Source organism: Pseudopipra pipra, chromosome Z, assembly GCF_036250125.1.
Source record: "Pseudopipra pipra isolate bDixPip1 chromosome Z, bDixPip1.hap1, whole genome shotgun sequence".
NCBI lineage: Eukaryota > Metazoa > Chordata > Aves > Passeriformes > Pipridae > Pseudopipra > Pseudopipra pipra.
This window is the reverse complement of record NC_087581.1, coordinates 27,364,300-27,383,431: the sequence shown is the minus strand read 5'-3', so window position 1 is coordinate 27,383,431 and position 19,132 is coordinate 27,364,300. Positions and strand designations below refer to the sequence as shown.

The 19,132-nt window shown below is 35.1% G+C and overlaps 1 protein-coding gene across 30 annotated transcripts in view; it reads left to right on the top strand.

Moving 5' to 3' along the window:
* PTPRD (protein tyrosine phosphatase receptor type D) overlaps positions 1-19,132 on the top strand; it is a 1,159,674-nt gene that overhangs the window by 480,921 nt on the left and 659,621 nt on the right. For all 30 annotated transcript variants that reach the window (XM_064641432.1, XM_064641445.1, XM_064641443.1 and 27 more), the window contains exon 6: positions 567-615. The gene's annotated coding sequence lies outside the window, so the exon portion shown is untranslated. The remainder of the gene's footprint in view (positions 1-566; positions 616-19,132) is intronic.

The window sequence follows — 19,132 nt, the reverse complement described above, 5'->3', positions numbered from 1 at the left end:
TACAATGCACTCTCATCAGCTGTCGCATAGCATTCTGATCCCTTTCAAACATGAAAAGCGTATCCTTTATTACTATTTTAATTATTTTGACTTCCACTCTTAGAACCAAAATCTTATAGTCTGGGTTTTGTTATTACCTTCTGAGCATTAAAGTAATTTGTTTTCCAAAGCAGCTAAATATGAAAAAATAAACTTCTCAAGTCATAATTTGAATGCCCTGAAGTCTTCCATCTAGATATTCCTGGAGATTATTGGTTTCCACAGAAAGTCACAAATGCTCATTTGCAGAAGGGAGCTTAAAATTAATTTTTCTTCAAAACAAAACTGGTGTATAAGGAGGGAAAGACTGAACACATTTGAAAGCTTGGGTTTTTATTGGGTTGTTTTTCTGACATAAAATGTGCTTCTCTCAAAGTGTTCCATACAAAGTTTAAGTCCATTGATTTTCATATATGTATATGAATTATTTGCAGTATTGAACTACCATTTACTTGTTTCACTGTGTATCTAATGTCTGAATATTTATTGCCAGTGGTGACAGAAAGCTTTTGTTTTGTGTTTTTCAGATCTCAGGATAGAGCATTTTTGATTGAGTTCCAAACCTGCAAGCTCAGGGTGAGTAATTATTTTTGTCATTTCTTCAGTCTGAATTGGGATGGTTCTGCAAGGAACGGTGTTCTAGCATAGGACTAGTTCTGTGTTTCCTGGAACACCAAAAAAAAAGGGTCCCCTCCAGTCTGTGATAATGTCAGATGGTAATATCAGTGATTAATTAATCTCTTTTTGTTTCAAGACATTGAGAGGAAGAAGGATTTTTTTTCCCTTACTATGTAACAATAAAATGCATTTGTTTGGGTTTTTTGTTTGTTTTTTGTGTGTTTTGACTGAAGAGATCATGACATAACAGTACTTTATTGCTACATGTGTAATTTGAACATGTTGCATTTTGATACTAATGCTACCATAGTCATCAAACTCCAAAGCTGACATAATTTTAACGTGCGAGAGAAGCCATAAACCAAAGAGGTAATGATCTGCAAAAATGGCAGATTCTCCAGACAAAAACTGCATTTCTGTACGTTAGATCCCTTGTGAGAAACCATCTTTTGAGAATGAGATAGGGCTAGGCAACAAAAAACAGAAACACTATCATGTTATAGGTTTTATCAAAATGATTTCCTACCAGGAGTTCATTGTGACAATCTGAGAGAGTGATAGATAAGACAGATAGCTTTTCATGAAAAATGAAATTATTGGAATCTTGTGTTTGCTGTAAAATAATTTTTTTCCATATAATAAGTGTTTTCGGGAGACACGTTTAACGTGAAGTCATTTGAAGAAAATATGTTGATGTTAGCTTGTTCCTGAAAAAATTTAATAACTAATGTAATAAAGCTATTGAGACAAACAAGCCTAAACAGATTACCAAAGTATTCTCCTGTGTTTTAAGCTTGGTTCATAATATTAAACATAACAAAATAAAGTGCTTGTTTCATAACAAGGGACAATATGATTAGCATGCAACTGAGATCAAACTAATGAGTAAACCTCATTTGTATAACACAAATAGCTGTCATACTTTGCATATATGGGCAGCAAACAGTACTTCTAGACAGTGGAAGCCTAAGCCCAGGAGAACAGATCTATCAGCTTTGCATTGTGATTCCACTCACTGAGTGAAGGTAGTAGTCCAAAAAGCACCATGGAAGAAACAATGATATTTTGTCATGTTGCTACTTTTGTACTAAGTTACAAATTTTGAGCTCTAAAGCATATTTGTGTTTCAGAGGCTACTTGTGAAAGTCTATATCATAAATTTTGTAGTATCATTTATAAAAATCACATAAAATATTTTTTCTTAATATTTGGACAGGTCTGGTGGGCTTTGTTTTCATCCTGTTTCTGTTGGTTTTTCATGAGATTCTTTCTTGCTCCTTTGCTCATAGTACCTGAGGAGTCAAATTGATTATTGCTATCCCCTATATTTCACAGCACAATTAGAATCTTCCTTGCAGTAGGTAATTTACAGGTGTCTACAGTAGATTTAGAAGCGTCTATTGTAAGTCTATAAAATGTTTTTAAACTTAAAATCCCTCAAATCTCATGTTTGCTAGATACCAGAATCTGTAGAGGAACACAGGGCTTATTGAAATTTCTGTAAAATTCTGTACTCATAGAAATTCTTTACCAGTAAGAAAATCTAATATTGTCAAAATTGTTAATTGTATAGATATCTGCCTCTTTGTTAATTTCTGGTGGTTGAGGAAATACTAGCAGTGTTTAGTAATAATACACTGAAGTGACTGTTGGAGAACTCTCACAAGTGCATTTGTGCTTTATAAATAGACATGTACACATGCATACATACAAATATGTATTTATATATTTCTAATGTGACAGGTAATGTTTTCTTAAAAGCACTGTAACAGCATTTAACCACTTGTTCTTTTAATGGCAATTTCAAGCATACCTATAATATAACAGTGGAAAGTAGTACAGCAAATTTATCTTTTAATACTCTCAGTACTGGATTCACTAGTGTGTGAAATGATATGGATAGATATTTTACAGGCCATGACACAGTAAAAGTAAAAGGTCGTATGTAAATTAGGAGTAGTTCTGGGGTTCTTTACTGTTCTTTTTTTCTTTTTTCACAGTCACAAAAAATTGCTCCTGCTGAAATATATTTTATCTTTCTAAGGGATTAAAATATACCACCTAAAAAATTATTTCTTTTATTTGAAACACAAAATAGTCACCTATTTAATTTTTTTGGTAAGGAATAGCACTAATTAAAGTTAACCAGCTTGCATAAAATGTGAGACGGAAAAAAATACGCCTTTATACTGAAGACAGCTTTCATTTTTTAATAAGCATATTTTGAATATATTGATTAAAAAGTCCTACCATGGCCACAGACTCAGGCAAATTATCATTAGAATGATGATATGCAATCTTGATGACATTCTGTCTTTTGCACCTCTGAGAATGTCATTATATCTTTTGGGAGTATGATTATTTCTGAAGTTAAAAATCAACCTCAGAAGAAGTTAAAATCAGCATTTTCAGACAGATGGAGCTTCTAACGTAAACCAGACTCACGTTACAATCCTTCGGTGGTGACTATATCCTGTTCTTTAAAAGGAACTTTGCTAGTTTTCAGCCAACAATTATTGCACTTTGAAACTTGCTTACAGACTAGGAGACAAGGCTTGTGGATCAAGAGGCATGGCTATCATGTAGCATTGCAAAAGGCGGAGATTTGTTAGAAACTGAAGGAAGCTGAGCAAGAAAGAAACAATACTGTTATACAGATAAATGGACATCAATTTTTGAAACAATTTCTCCAGTTACATTATTTAAACTTCAGTGAGTAACAGACATGTCTTTCTTGACACACTAGAAATCATCAGTAATGGACACAGTGGTGACTATCTTTGTCAATGGTTTATTAGGAACTGTTCTTAGACTGATTTTCTGATATATCATTGAACTTCTTTGTCAATTCACAGGCATTCCACTAAACACAATTATTCTTGGTAGCTGTTGGGATATAGGAAATGGGAAGAAATAGTTTGAAGCAATTACCTTATCTTCAAAGACCACGTCAATATCTGCTTATGTAAGCTTAGAGTTGCTCCCATTTACAAAAGATGCAGAATAGGAAACATAAATTATAAGTTAAGGGTAGAATTGTCTCTTTCATCCAGTCTCCAATATTATTACAGAATATATGAAACAAAAATGATTTAAAATGCAACATAGCAAGAACTTTTCCATTTACTTCAGTAGAGGTTTGCTAACTCTACAAAGGAAGAAATTTCTCCTTGAGACCAAAAGATATCATACTACCATTTAGTAATGCTGCAAGAGAAAATTACCACACATTTCCACACTGAAGAAATTGATAAAATTACATAAGGGATAAACTTAAGAACTTTTCTTTTTATTATTAATGGCAATTATTTCTTTTCTTTTCTTAAAAAAACCAAAAAAGTAAAAAACAAAAAATAAAGATGTAGTGAACATTTTTAAAAAGCTGAAGATTATTCTTCTGGAATTTTTCCCAAAAGCTACTGAAAAGATTGTTATTAATATTGATGGCCTGTAAATGAAGTGCTTTTTCATGCAATTCTAAGGACCTTGATCTGACCAGAAGTCCTTTTCTATCAGGTCAACATACTATACTTTCTTAGGTATGCAGATATTTGTATCTTTCATATGAATTATTCTCACAGGGCTTGTAAAGAACATAAAATAAATGAGAGAGTCACTACTTTACACAACTCCCTTGAAAAAATGGAGAGGAAAGAAGGAATATGCCCAATAAAATTCTACAGAACTTTACAAATGCCATATGTAGTATATAAATTATTGCTTAAGACATTGGAAACTAGAAATTAATAACCCTTTGTTGTGTCTTTTGTTTTCTCATTATTTTATATTTGGCATGAAAGCAGAGGTATGTTTACATTACTCACTGCAGGACTGAAACTGCTGCTAAGGTACAAGTTTATCAGAGATTTGATCACCTATACTTCACATTGAAAATATAGAAGAAAAAGCAAACTGAATATTTAGACTGTTGCTAGGCTATTGTAGACATGCTTCAAGTGATAACATCCTGCCTTTTCATCTTCATCTAGCTTCCGCTCCTGTATGAAATAGATTTTGTCAAAGAATATTCTGGTTTAAAAGCATCACATGAATTGTCAACATTTACAGATCTGTAAAGAGATCATCTCAAATCTCATCAATATGTGTTTGATGAAATTGCAAAATAAGCAAAAATTTTTTTTTCCATTTCATATACAGTTATGGTTGATGTCAGAAGTTATTTTAGAAGCTGTCATGTGAAAATATGTCACTAGCATGGGGTTTTCTCAGTATTTCATATCTCTGGACAAATATCAGGGTAAAAATCCCATTGTCTTTCAGGGAAATGCCATGTTCTTTTGCATGTGTTCATGTGTATATTCTGCGGAAGAGTTTTGCTGAAACTTTATGCTCAGTAAGATACTGTGTAGAAATAAATCCAGAAAAATTGTGTAATGAAAAAAATAAACTTTCTTTACAGTCCCCTTGGGATGACGGGTCTCACAAACATATGATATCCTGCATAGACAGAGGGAAAAAAATTTAGGTGCTCATTTTAGAAGAAGATGTAGGCAATAGATTCATCTACATTCAACTGGGGATTAAAAGTCCAGTAAAATCTGATCTCAGCTGAGTATTTCATAATTTTAAGGAGAAAATCACTTATATATCAAGTAAACAAATAGAAAACTAAATGCAGTGTAGGTCTTAAGCAAAAAGTTGTGAAAATATTTTAATCTATAACTCCAATTAAAAATAGTTATTTTAATAAATGCATCAAAGAACAAAATATAAAATCTGTGACTCAAAGTCAGGTCAAAGGTTCAGCTGGCTCAGCACATGATTTTTCCAGTGCTGCTTGCTTGTAAAGATTTAAGGTGATTTTTTCTTCTGAATTAGCTTACAGCTTCTGTCAGTCAGATTATCTGTTCAACTCCACTCACTATATTACACTGAAGTGGAAAAGTGGGAAAGGGTAATGAAGGACTCTGAAAACACTTGAACTTTTCATACTTTTAGACTTCATTACTGGATAGCCTGAGTAAATTTTCTTATGTTTTATTTTGTCAGATTCAACCAACCTTTTAGATAAGTTAAAAAACCCCAAAGTTGCAGTTCAGAATGTAACTCCTTTAGAAATTTTAATATCATTTTAAAAATTAAAGTGAACTAGAGAGGAGAAAAAGAAAGTATATGCCATATGACAGAACATGTATGTGTGAAATTAACTTTGTACAATTTACGTACTCCTAGCTATTTCTTCAATTACAATCTCTTCCTTTTATCTCCTCCCGATTCAGTCACTTTTGTGTATTCATAAATTGCTTGCAGCACAACTGAATGTACAACTTGAATGTGTGTATGCAACTTCTAGAATATTATTATCTTTTTTGGTTTTTTTCCTCCTTGGCATACCAAAAGTACTGTGTATCATGATTTGTCCTTTTCACTGCTGATAACTCCATCAGTCTTTATCAGGGTTTGTATCTGAACTGAAACGTGGTATTCATTTGGACTGTGTGTATACTCAGAGATCAAGATTAGGCTGTTGTTGGATCATCTTATCAATAACGAGGAATTAGGGGAAAAAATAAAGTAACCTGAATTCAGAAAACAACTTTGAGGCATATTAAAAATTTTTTAACAGTTAAAATACAAGTTAAAAGTTTAAAACTTTTAACAAGCTAAAAGTTTTTAACAGAAAGTAGGTAACTCTAGAATTACTAATAGAGGACATTTTATAGTATAACTGAGCAAAATTCAGTGCACAATATGTCAGCTTTACACAACAGATTATTAATAAACCTCTACTCCTATCAGTAGATACCAATAGGCAGTGACTGTCATATCTGAATTTGAGACTAAGTTGAATTTTATTCCTAAGTATTCTTGCTCTTTGATCCACTTTCTTTCTTTCAGTGCAAGCCATTGTCTTCTCTACACAGAAAATCTACATAGCTGTTGTGCCGTATAGACTATGAAAATAAAATAGTTTTGAACACCAGCAGAACAGAAGCACACAAATCAACTGTACTCAGGTTGTAGTGCAGAAAATGAGGACTGAAGAAGACAGATCTATTTTTGTACCTGGAAATATGTGAAAGGTCAAGGAAAAAAAATTCCAGTGGCTGGTAGAGATTAGACATCTCTAAACAGAGAGACACGAGTATACTTTTATAAGAAATGGCTTTTTTCATACTTTGGATTTTTTTTTACTTGCTTCCAAAACCATTTAACTGCTTTGCAGATCAGGCCCAGTGATGCTAAAAAAGTAAAAGAAACCTAATAAAATTTTTAATAACCATAGAGGTAGGTGATATAGTCTATTTAAAGAAATATCAGAATAAAGAATAGTTTAATATGAAGTAAAGAGTAAAAATATTGCATAAGAAGAACAAGATTTTGTTGTTTTGGGGCCTGCTTTGTTGCATATTTATGCACTTTGGGAAGATTTTCTTATGTCAGATATGTCTTTTCAAATTCCACATTATTTAGGGTTAAATAGTATCATAAACATGATATTATTCTCTTCATTGAAGAGAAACCTCTGTAAGGGAGTATGCCTTGAAAGAAGGCTAGTAAAAGCTTCCTCTCAAAATGAAACCCAGGCTATAAATGTTCATTATTAATGAATTCATCTTAAGCTAACCAAAAGCATAGATGTAAGTGACCATATTCTTTGCCTTGTTTTTTTCTTTTTTGTTTGTTTGTTTGTTTGTAGGTTTGGAGGGGTTTTGTTTGTTGTGGGAGTTGGTTTTTTGTTTGTTTGTTTGTTTGTTTTTCAGGAAATGGATTATATGGTAGAACTCTAAAAGAACAAGAATAGAGGATTCCCAAAGTATCATTTGCAATTCCTTTACTTCTACATGAAAAAGACTATTTTTCTTTATTTTTAAGGTCTTGGATCCCATCAAGTCTGCTGCCCATAAGGAGATAGGTTGCAGTAATTTTCCTTCATCTATACCTCTTTTTAAATATATGAAAGTCTAGGAGAACAGAAATCTGGGAATGTTTGTTGACGCTAATATCCTTGGCAGAAACTGAGTGGAGGCAGACATTCTTTAGGGAAGTTGTTTGATGTTTGTTCCCCTACCTTTTAAAAGAAATTCAGTTGAGAGAAGCTAGGAGAAGCTCCAAGGCAATGTGAAGCTCTCACCTGAGTATCTTAGAGCCTTTGCTAGCTGGTGGTTGCTTCTGGGATGCAGTGTTTCCAGTGCTTTGCTAGGCATACGTGCTAGTAATTTTGGATTGCACATAAAATGCTATTACCTACAGTAATATGCATTATCCATAGTAACATGTAGGGAACTCCTATAGAATTTGATGACTGAGTTCAAAAGGTTTGATTTTGTATTAGGATACAATTTTTTTGCCAATATCTACCAGAATCTTTAAAAATGTTTTTGAAAAAATCATAGAATGATCACAGTCACAGAATCAAATAGGTTAAAAAAGACCTCTGAGATCAAGTTCAGCCTTTGACATAACACCACCTTGTCTAGACTATCAGGTTCAAATACCTTGCCATGGGCAGGGACATCTTTCACCACAACAGATGGTTTAAAGCCCCATGAAACCTGACCTTGAACATTTTTAGGGACGGGACATTTCCAGGCAACCTGTCCAGTGTCTCACCACCCTCATCACAAAAAAATTCTTGCCAATGTCCAGTCTCATTCAGGATTTCATCTTTAAGTCATTTAGAGAAAAGTTTGTCTAACCTTTCTGATTTCTGCCATGTTTCTTTTCTGTGATTCCTAGGAATTACATTTCTACACAGGTTTCCATAGTTGTCAATCTGACTGAAAAATATGAAGCATTTTGGTTTTGGGGGTTTTTTTGTTTGCTTGTTTCTTTGGGGGGGGGTTGTTTGTTTGGTTTGGGGTTTTTTTGGTTTGGTTTGGTTTGGTTTGGTTTTGGTTGCCACTCTGCAGCTCCATTTATATTTATTCATTTCTAGATATTTTAAACACAGAATCTGCCTTTAGTATCTTAATGAGCTATGCACTACCATTACTATATTCTATGCATCTTTTTTTTCCCTCTGGTTGCTTTAATATGGTAAACAAAATTAATATGGTAAACAAAATTCTGCAATCCTGGCAAATTTTCACTCCTTGAAATAAAAACACCTCTTTCCCAGATACCACCAGACAGAGGTTTTTATCTGCATCTTAAAAGAAAAATTATGATTGCATTCATCCAATTTAATTAAATTTCCTGTTCAATTTCAAAATCTATGTGATATGGTTTGAAGCTGGCTCCCTGCCAAGTCTCCAAACCTTACCACCAGAAGTCCCCCCCCCCCCCCAAACCTCAGGGAGAAGAGGGAGAAAAAAACTAAGAAAACCCAAAGCGAGAGAGAGACAACCAAAGTGAGATATATAAATATATTTATACTTATATATATAATTAAAATATACAATTTCAAAAGGGAAAGGGAAGGGGAAGGAAAAGGGAACAAAACTAAAATAATATATATATATATATATATGTATCCCGATTAGTGAGACGATATCTAACAACTAAAAGAGTTATCAAAGAAATAGCTCACTACTCTCCTGGGACAACCGAGAGTCGCTCCAGAACGATTGCCGGCAACCTCTGTCTCCCAAGGCCGACAAGGCCTTACCAGGCCTCGCTCCCCAACACGGCAGACTCAACAGCAGGGAACCTGCACCTCCAAGCCGCCGGAAGGAAAGAGAGCGAAGGCCTCTCCTCCTTTCTTCTTATAGTCTGGCTTACGTAAAAATCGTAGGGAATACTGGGTAAATCTGGACCCTTCCTTGGTTACAAACTGGTCACCAAGGAAGGCCTAGCCCAAACCACTACACCATGGGAGGAAGGTTATTGCTGTTTTAAAAAATTTCTTCTTTTTTCTTCATGATTTTATTTGAAAAGCTCAGAAGAGGATGATATTTAATTCCGTTCATATGGAATTATTTTAGAGCTCTTTGTATGGGCAGGGAAATAGTGGAGTAAAAGTGTTCAAATACCGCTACATGCATAATATATATTTAAGCATGTAATTCTTAATGTGCATACAAGACCCTAAATTGCCCATGAAAAATACATAAGGCAAGATCTTAGCTAGCCTCAGTGACTTGTATCATCAGGGAAAGACATGTAACCTGAAAAAAAATCCCAAAAAACAACTAACTGAAAGGAAGTTGGGATAAGGTAGTAAAATACCATGTCACAGGTTCATTCTTTTCTGCTGCCTGAACATGAGAGAGTATCATCCAAAGGAAATATACACTGGCATGACATATTCCCAGACAAGAAGCTGTAACTGAAAGGATATTACAGGTTTCAACCCAAATCTTCTCCATCCACAAAAACCATGAATGTGGTTCTACGTGAGAGTGTAGACATGACACAAAGGCTTATTCTTGAGTTCCTTCACATCCAGCAGGATAACTTTAATCCATCTTTGCCTCTTTTTATTAGCTTTAATTAGGCATAACAGTTTTTTTCCTAAGTATTTCTGAATCAATTAGAAAAAAATTGTAAATAGAGATTGTGATTGTGAAAAATGTAATACATGACACTTCTCTAGAAAAGGTGTCCCACCATCATAAGACAGAAGACCATTCTCCTCCAGATACTAACCCTATGCATACGCTTTTCCCAGTGTTATGATAACTGTTTTCTTACTCTCCTTCTTTGGTGCAGTTGAGCCAATATTTCTTTTGCTAATCTTTTCAAACAAAAGCAATGGCAAAGAAATGCTTTCTGTAAAAATTCTTTGTGTAAAAATGTATCAAACCTTGATGACTTTATGTCATGCCATCTCCAACTTTCCAAACAAAGCAATCTACTCATTTGCAGAGGAAATAGGACACTGATAATTAATAACTTCAAGTTTTGTTCTTGCTCCAGTTGCTTGGTCTGTTGTGACCAATTATTATTGCTCTTAGGCAGTTCTTCTCCCTTAAGAAAGGATTGACGCCTCGGTGCTGTAGTGATTGGCCTCAAAAAGTCCCTCATCTGCTGAAGAACACTCTCTCACTTTGTTTCAGCCTAGCAAGCCAAATAGAACAGAAAACAGATGCCCAAAATACAATTTATGGATGTAAGAGTGATGCTTTATAGGCCAATACTAGTTGCTGTCTTAAGTGTGGATTTGGGAGGCAATTCACTGGTGAGGCAACATAGTAATCTAAATCTTTTTAAGTACAGCTCTTCAGTATCTGATTCTGTCATAACCACAGTGTCACATGGCTGTAGTTATTGATCAGGGAAGAATGAGAGCATAGGATTTGACATGGTGCCTTGTGCACAAATCCTGTTGTGTACAAATGACCATGCACAGGATGAAAGACAATAAAACAACCCCTTCAGCTCAGTAACAGCTGGTGCATGACATTCTCCTTGCTACAGACCATGAGGACTCTGCTGAGATGTGTGAATCCATCACAGAATATTTGTCAAGTCTACATAAATATATACATACTTCTTCATTAAGACACAGTTATTTTTACTGCCCAAGGAACAATGTGAAACCTTTTTCATTTCTCTACCTTTCTACAGTTCTTTAAGCATATACAGCAGAACTGTAGCAAATGCAGCAGCATGTTTCTTTCACTCTTTCCTGCTTACATATGCAAATTGTCTCTAATTATAGAAAACACTGATATCACTGACATGACAAACTAGAAAGGAATGCTGTTGTGGGAATCAGCTGAAAATGAAAAAGTATTTCAAGTCCTGTACATGAGTGCCCTGCTGATTTATGGTGCCTTATACATAAGACAGTCCCCATGGTTTGGATTGGAAGGGACCAGCAAAGATGATCCAATTCCAACCTCACTGCCACAGGCAGGGACACCTTCACTAGACGAGGTTACTCATCCAACCTGGCCTTGAACAATTCCAGGGATGGGGCATCCACAACTGCTCTGGGCAACCTGTTCCAGTGTCTCACCACCATTACAGTAAATAATTTCTTTTAAATATCTAATATAAATCTCTCCTCTATTAGTTTGAAATTATTTCCACTTGTCCTATCACTATGTGCCTATGTATAAAGTCACCCTCCCTCTCTTTTATAAGCCCCCTTTAAATTCTAAAAGGCTGCGATGAGGTGTCCCTGGAGCCTTCGCTTCCCCAGCATTAAAAACCCCATCTTTCTCAGCCTGTCTTTGTAAGAGAGGTGCTCCAGCCTTCTCACCATCTTCATGGCCCTCCTCTGGACCCACTCTGACAGGTCCATGGGAAAGAAGTACAGCTGACTGTAGGCAATCCAGAAGATTTTTGGACTGCATCAAGGACAATTTCCTGGTCCAGGATTAGGCAAACCTGCTGGAGGAGAAGCTTTACTGGACCATGTGCTCATCAACACAGATGAACTCATTAGAAGTTAAGATTGGAAGCAGTGTGGGCTGTAGTGACCATGCCCTGGTTGAGTTACTAATCTCAAGGAACATGGGACTGAAAAAGCAAAATCAGGAGTCTGAACTTTCAAATAGTGGACTTACAGCTTTTTTAAGATTAAGTGAATGAGGTCACCTGGGAAACTGTCCCTGGGGACAGAGGAACTGGCCAAAACTGGCAGCTAGAGTGAGGCTGCAGTGGTGGTACAGGCAGTTGGGGCAGGGCTGTGAACCCCCCAAGCAACTGGATGGACCTGCAAGACATCTCATCAGATCCAGAGATGAGATTTGCAATTTTGATGTTCGTTGGTAAAAGTGGTGGTTGTAGCGCTGTCGAAGTGGTGGTGGAAGCCCCAGATAGTAAAAGTCCCTTGTAGAGAGGGAAGAAAACTTCATGCTGAGTGAAGTCTTAGTGTGGTCCTTTATTGGCCTTAGGCCAAGTGGGAATGCCCCTAGTACCTCTTCTGGGGCAGGGAGTTCTATGTTGGATGATATAATACAGGATTTCGGGACATTTCAGGAGTCTTTGACACCTCCTAAGATGTTACAGCTGCCTGTTATGCCAGCACAGGGGGATCCATTATGACTCATCAGCAGAGATGGATGTCTTCAGGCTGTGTGTGAATTGTCCTCATGCTTCCCTAGCAGGGAGTTATCACAACTGAGTCATTTGTGTAAGCAGGAAGAAAAACTTACACCACCTATCAGGATTTGGCTCTCTCCTCATCTTGTTCAATATCCAGCTTGTAGACAGTCATGGTGGCTGAGCACACCCTCAGCACCTCGGTGATTACTTTGCACACTGTCAACTTTCACCTTGATTGTCTGAGTCCTCAGCACTCAGTCTTTCACACTTGTGGATACATTCTTTTTCTCAAATTCCTGTCACAGTCCAAATTAGTAGGCATATTTGGGGAAAAGAAAAAAGACACCATGGATACCAGAATTTTTGTGTACCCCAGAACTACACAAAGGTGCATCTGAGAACAAGCTACAGTACGCCAGGCCAGTTCAAAGGAACTGCATTAAAGAGAAAATTCACAATGCAATTAGGTAGCATTATTTCTATGTCGATGTTCTTTCATCTTCCCTCCTGCCATATGTTTTTGGCGGTTTTTCTCTTGTCTTCTATGTAGTCCTGTTACTACTCTCTGTAGACAGCTTATTAGCAGCCATTATTTCAGACTGATTGTCTGTTTTTCTTATGGATGGTACCTAGCAGATGCATAATGTTGATAACTATCAAGGAAAAGTCTGGTTAGAATCAGAGTTTTAACCTTTTAAACTGGTTCTCTGGCCTCTAATCAAGATGCGATATTTTTTCAAACAAGACTGTGTTTGTTAGCTTCTCTACAGACCAACCTTGAAAAGGGTGATATTGGGAAGCATGACTTCAGAGTCAGAGTAATTTCATAGAATAACTAAGTGACTAGTGAGGAAGCCATCACTCAATCTTAACTAAATTGCTTTATCTGGAGAGCTTGCAGTTCTAATCAGACTTGCTAAGAATCCTATGCAGCTTGGCTCAACTTTGGTAAATAACATATGCCAGCAGTTCACTATATTTTCTTAAGCATAAAGTAAACACCTTTTATACTCTAATTATTATTCAGTAAACTAGGAAGCAGAGATCCTGAAAGAGGGACATAGCAATTATTTAGGACAAAATTTAATTTGGACTTCAAGTCATTAAAATGGCACATATACATCAAAGTTACAGCATCCTAGTCCTTTGCATTGTCACTAAAATATTCAGTTATATAAAATAAGTGAATTATTTACTTGCAGTTTAATCGCATTCATCTGCTCTTGCTTATGATTGTCCTGCTCCTGGGTTTACACATGACCTAGTTTTCTTTGTACTTGCACCTACTGCAAGCTTTTATAACAAAATCAGTTGAACACGAAACAGATTAAATATTTAAACATTCTCATGGTACTCTTCTTCCCTATTTCACTGGTAAAAATGACCAGATAATATTCTAAGCACTCAATGAATCTATTTTATTTGGTGATTGATCCTTCACTTGGTGAGTTATTATGATATATATGTGCAGCATTGCAGATTTAAGGGATTTTATATAAATTACTTTTTATAATATTTTATATTATTTTATTATTTTTATTATTTTATATTTTTATATAAAATACTTTTTTTTATATAAATTAGTTTAAAAGCACAACTTAATATAATATATATTGCATATATATTTTATATGTATAATATAACAATAATTGAATGTGCTTCATAAATAGAGATTAAGTAGAAATTATCTATACAACTCTTGTAAAGAAAATGATATTGTTTTGTTTTTCTAGCCATCCACTCTTGCAGTAGTTTTCTTAAGGCTACAGGTTTATTTCCTGTCTTTTCTTAATCTTTATTCTCCTTGCTTAGGTGATTGCTAGTCTACTTTCAAAATTGTCCTGATTTTTCAATTGCAAAAGAACAGATAAGCTAGTACTCTGGAGTCCAGATCTCTGTTATGGCTACCAAAGACTGTCAAAACTGGCTAGAATCTGAAATTAAGTCCTGTAGGTAGATGAAAACCCCAACACTGAAATTTGCTTTGCAGAGCTAGAGCAAGTGTAAGATGAGAGAGGTGCATAATGAAGCCAAATGTGCTAAAACCCTGGCAATGGCTGCTGCTGTTGAGGGTGGGTGCCATTGTAACTCCATAGCAGTAGAGCGAACAAGAGTGAACAAGAGATGGCAGCAGCTCAAAAGAGATTGTGCCTGGAGGAGGAGGGAGAGAAAGGAAACTATGCGGTGGTACTCAGAAACTCTTGCTGTGATTTGAACTTTTAACAGTAGTTGTATGTGGCAGGGGTGGTGCTGTATTTGTGCCTCTGATTGATTTGTGATGAACAAGAAAACAAAGAGAAAACTTCTGTAGATTTGTGATATGAAACAGGAGAACTCTCTCAAAACTTAACAACAGATTGGATAGTTTGGGGCCAGTTCATGTAGACAGTCAAAGACCTCATCCTTGCCCAAATACTGAGTGTTGTGATGTTGACAAACAACCACTTTCATTATAATGCATCTTGCAAAAACCGCTCATACATGCATAGCACTTTTGCACTTGATAAAACCTGAACTTATTAAGAAATGGATGGTGAAATGTTATGTAATAAACCTTACCATTTGGGCATGCTTTTGATGTTTATTTCTTTCAGTGTAATCTGGTATTTAATTTTCTTAAACAACAGATGCCTCAAGCAATTCAGATCCTGTCACTTCATTGACTATTCTAATAAGAGACACTTCCAGCCTTCTTAAAAACCTGCGGTTCAGAAAACTGTTTACCATATGAGAAATGGTCTATATTATATACCATATATGACATACTATTTTAATTTTTTTTAATCTTTATGCATTTTTTAATGTCAGTCTCGCAAAGTACTTCTGGGCATTACACAAGTGTAAATAAATATCTTTATCTAGTGGTACTTCACTAAATAGTTACTGATTTTTTTTTCTCATTAGACACACAAGATATTTCAGAGAGTAATTTCATGATTTTTTTCTTGTGCTAATATGAACACTGCACCATAATACTGTTTTTTCTTTATTTTGTGAAATGATAATAGACAACCCGTCTGAATTAGATATTGAAATCTGATCAAATGTTCCAGATGTTCTAGCATGAACACTACAGTTTCTCTGTGATCCATGTCAGAAACACAGCTGTCAACACTAAAGCACACCTGCCACCAGTTTGCTGTCAGCAAATTATTTTTCAGTTCTATTAGGAAGAGCAGTAAATTGCAAGAACAAAGCTTCAGTCTCATACTGAACCTTATAACATATTCCAGATTCACAATCCATAAATCAACAAGTTTAAGGAAGTTTACATGTGAATAACATTGAATCTGTGAAGTCACATATTAAGAAAGTTTTGCTTCAAAATAATACCGTGGATATCTTCAGAATGTTGTTCAATAGAACAAGTGAAGCTGCTAAGAATTCCACATCACCTACGGGCTGTTGAGACTGTACATGTAGAATGACTCTCTGAGAAAGGAGTATGGGTTTCAAACAAGCAATATTTGTTTTTACTTCAAGCAATTCTGGAAACAAGAGAAATTCATGGGTCATTATCATTCAAATTAGGATGGGTATCTGACTGATCAGTAGACCAGCATTCTGGAGGGAGATATATTTATGTATGCCAAAATGCATTTAACAACTAAAGTGTTAGTGTTGACTTTCTAGATAATCTTTCACTCTCTGTCTTATAAACTATAGCTGCTGGTACAACTTTCTAATCTGATACCCTGTATAGAGGATAGGTCTCTAAACCACATAACATAATTTTTTTGGGTTTTTTTAAAGATTCTGTGAAGGAGTTGAGGTATAGCACATTTAATATGGGATCACAAGTTATAAGACTGGAACTGAATTATCCCAAATGAACGATTAGATATTTATGTACTGTACCACCTAGTGGTAGGCTTTACGGTTTAAAACAAACAGCATTTGTCAATTGTGTAAGATTGTATAATCAACAAGCCACCCGATGCTTCTACCTCATAAAGTGAAAAACATTTTGCAGGGTGGTTTCTTTTTCCCTTCCTCTCCTTTTTGAAACTGGTTTTGGGGGAGGGTGTGTGTGTTTGTTTTTTAGTTTTGATTTTTAATTTTATGAAATAGTTTTTAAAACCATGTGTGTCTAAATATATGTGCATCTGAGATCTTATTTCTAAAACCCTATTGCACTTTCATGTTGTCATGGCAGTTGATAAGGCCTTAAGTAATTTCTGGTCCTCTTTCGTTTGGATGTGTATAGTTTCACTCAGCATATTTTCCCATTCACACTTTCTTCTAATTTCGAAGAGATTTTGAATTATGTGAATTTCTCTGTGCTTACATGTGAACAGAACTGTACACTGGGAAAGAACATAACTCTTGATGGAATATCTGATCACTTGATTTGCAGAGAGCTTACCGACTTTCCTCTTGAGACAATACCTCCATGTTTTACATATTTGTGAATATCCAAAGCTCATTCTTTAAAAGTAGTGTTAATAGCTGTGATAGAAATAGCAGAATACTGTGGACGGAGACGATTTCACTTTGCTTGGTTATAAGTGATTATGGCAAACTCAGTAACTAGCCAAGACTTGTGTTTCACTAAGCACAAACAGACTTGTATCTTGCTAAATATAGAAAAGAGTCAGTTTTACGTCATCTGGCAGATTCTCATTTAACACTGAACAGCCAAAAGCAAAAACTAGACTCTCTTTTACAAAGCTGATCCTGCAGCTGGTCATTACAATTTTCCATAGAAATTTACTCCTCCTGGATTATAGAAACTCTAATGGATGATGAAATTTAGGCAGCTTCTGAGATACAATTCACAAACTGGGCCTTTTGTGGCTAAGACCAAGTAAGAGTGTCCTCTGTCTCTGTAAAAACGTTCAGATTAACATCACCATGGTTTCTTCTTTCTACAATTCAGTGTGACCTAATGTTACAACCCAGTCCAGAAGCTCCATGCTCTTTCTTACCAGGTGTACACTTTAACTTCAGATTTCATGAGATTTCACCCACACGAACTCCTTCAAAATCTCTGATTCTTTGATATCTTGAGTTCATATCCGGAGAAAAAGCCACACACTCTAAGAGATTTCTTTTAATTTGGTGAGAAAAGAGGCATTTTGGCAAAAAAGTTTTACAGAGATAATATGCCAACCAAGGAAAAACATTTCACTACAACACCCAGTACAAAGAATTCAATTCACAAAAGCATTGCACTTAATAACAACTTACTAGACAAACATCAACCCAAACTTGAGTGAAATACCCACAACTTAAGTTAAATACAGACAATAAGGAAGAGAGATTAAAAGAAGAAAGAGCAAAAGAGAGGAAAGAAAAACAGAGTTATGACTAAGGAGGTAACACCTTGGCAACTTCAAGGACAACAGGCCGAGGCAAGATGGAGACCTCATGCATGTCTGTTTATAGATTTTGGCTATTGTGACTAAAATAACTTTGTGTCAAAATACTTAAAGATTTTTCTTACATATTGCAAAGGGTTTCCTCTTCTGAGCACACACAGGATCTGGGGAATCTGTTTAAATTTCAAGTGTGATTTGTACAGCCTCTCCTTAGCCCAAGTGCAGTTTAGGGTATTTCTTTATGTCCTGTGTCGTCCCCTATGAAATTATCACATAGACATAGCTGACAGATATATTTAATCCAAGGGTTTTAAAATAAATTTCCTTAATTTATATTGTTATGCATGCATGCATATGTATTTATACACATAAATATAAAATTTAATAAATAGATAATATAATAGATAAATATATAAATATACAAAACTAGATACAATATTAACTATATAACTACAAATAGATAATATAATATTTAATAAATGGATAGTTAACCCAGCCACTTCCAAGGACTGCTAAAAAAACTTAGATTCATTTTCTAAGAAAGTAGATGAATATTGAAAAATAGCTTGGGAAGAAAGGAAGGAGAAACTTTTTTCAGAATTCAGGGCAAGGACTGTATAAAATACTGTCCATACAGTTTTTTCCATATGTCCACAGTTTCATCTGTGACATAATCCTGAAAAAAGAACACTATATTTTATCTAGATAAAACAATGGCTAAGATAAATTTCCTTCCAGAGAACAGACTAAAATTGATTTAACGAATTTGGAACAGCTTATTGTGCTGAACACAGAATTTGACACTTGCCTGATAAAACTTTCCTCAAGACCAAAGATACACAATGAAAATATTATTCAAGGAGTGTCAGTCTCTACTCAATTCTATGCAACTTACACCTGAAAAGTTGAGCAAAATAATTCATTAGTGAAACTTTATTGTATCTTGTTCCTAAGAATGATGAATTTACATATCTGAAAGGAATTTTAAGGAAAAGAAAGTATATTATTTGGATTAGCATAGAGTATTAGAAAAAGAGTTCTCAATAATTCATGAATTACTAACTGCATAGATTTTACTTCAGTATTTTAAAAATAGATGTAAATAGGAATATTTTCAGAGGAAAAAATACAGTAGTGTTGCACACGCTATTATAGCTGCTCAGCTGTTTTAAGAGCCTGAGATATTTTTTGTACCTGCTTAGCTATTAAACACAAATATACATCTTTGACTATGCATCTTTTTATTTGCCTTT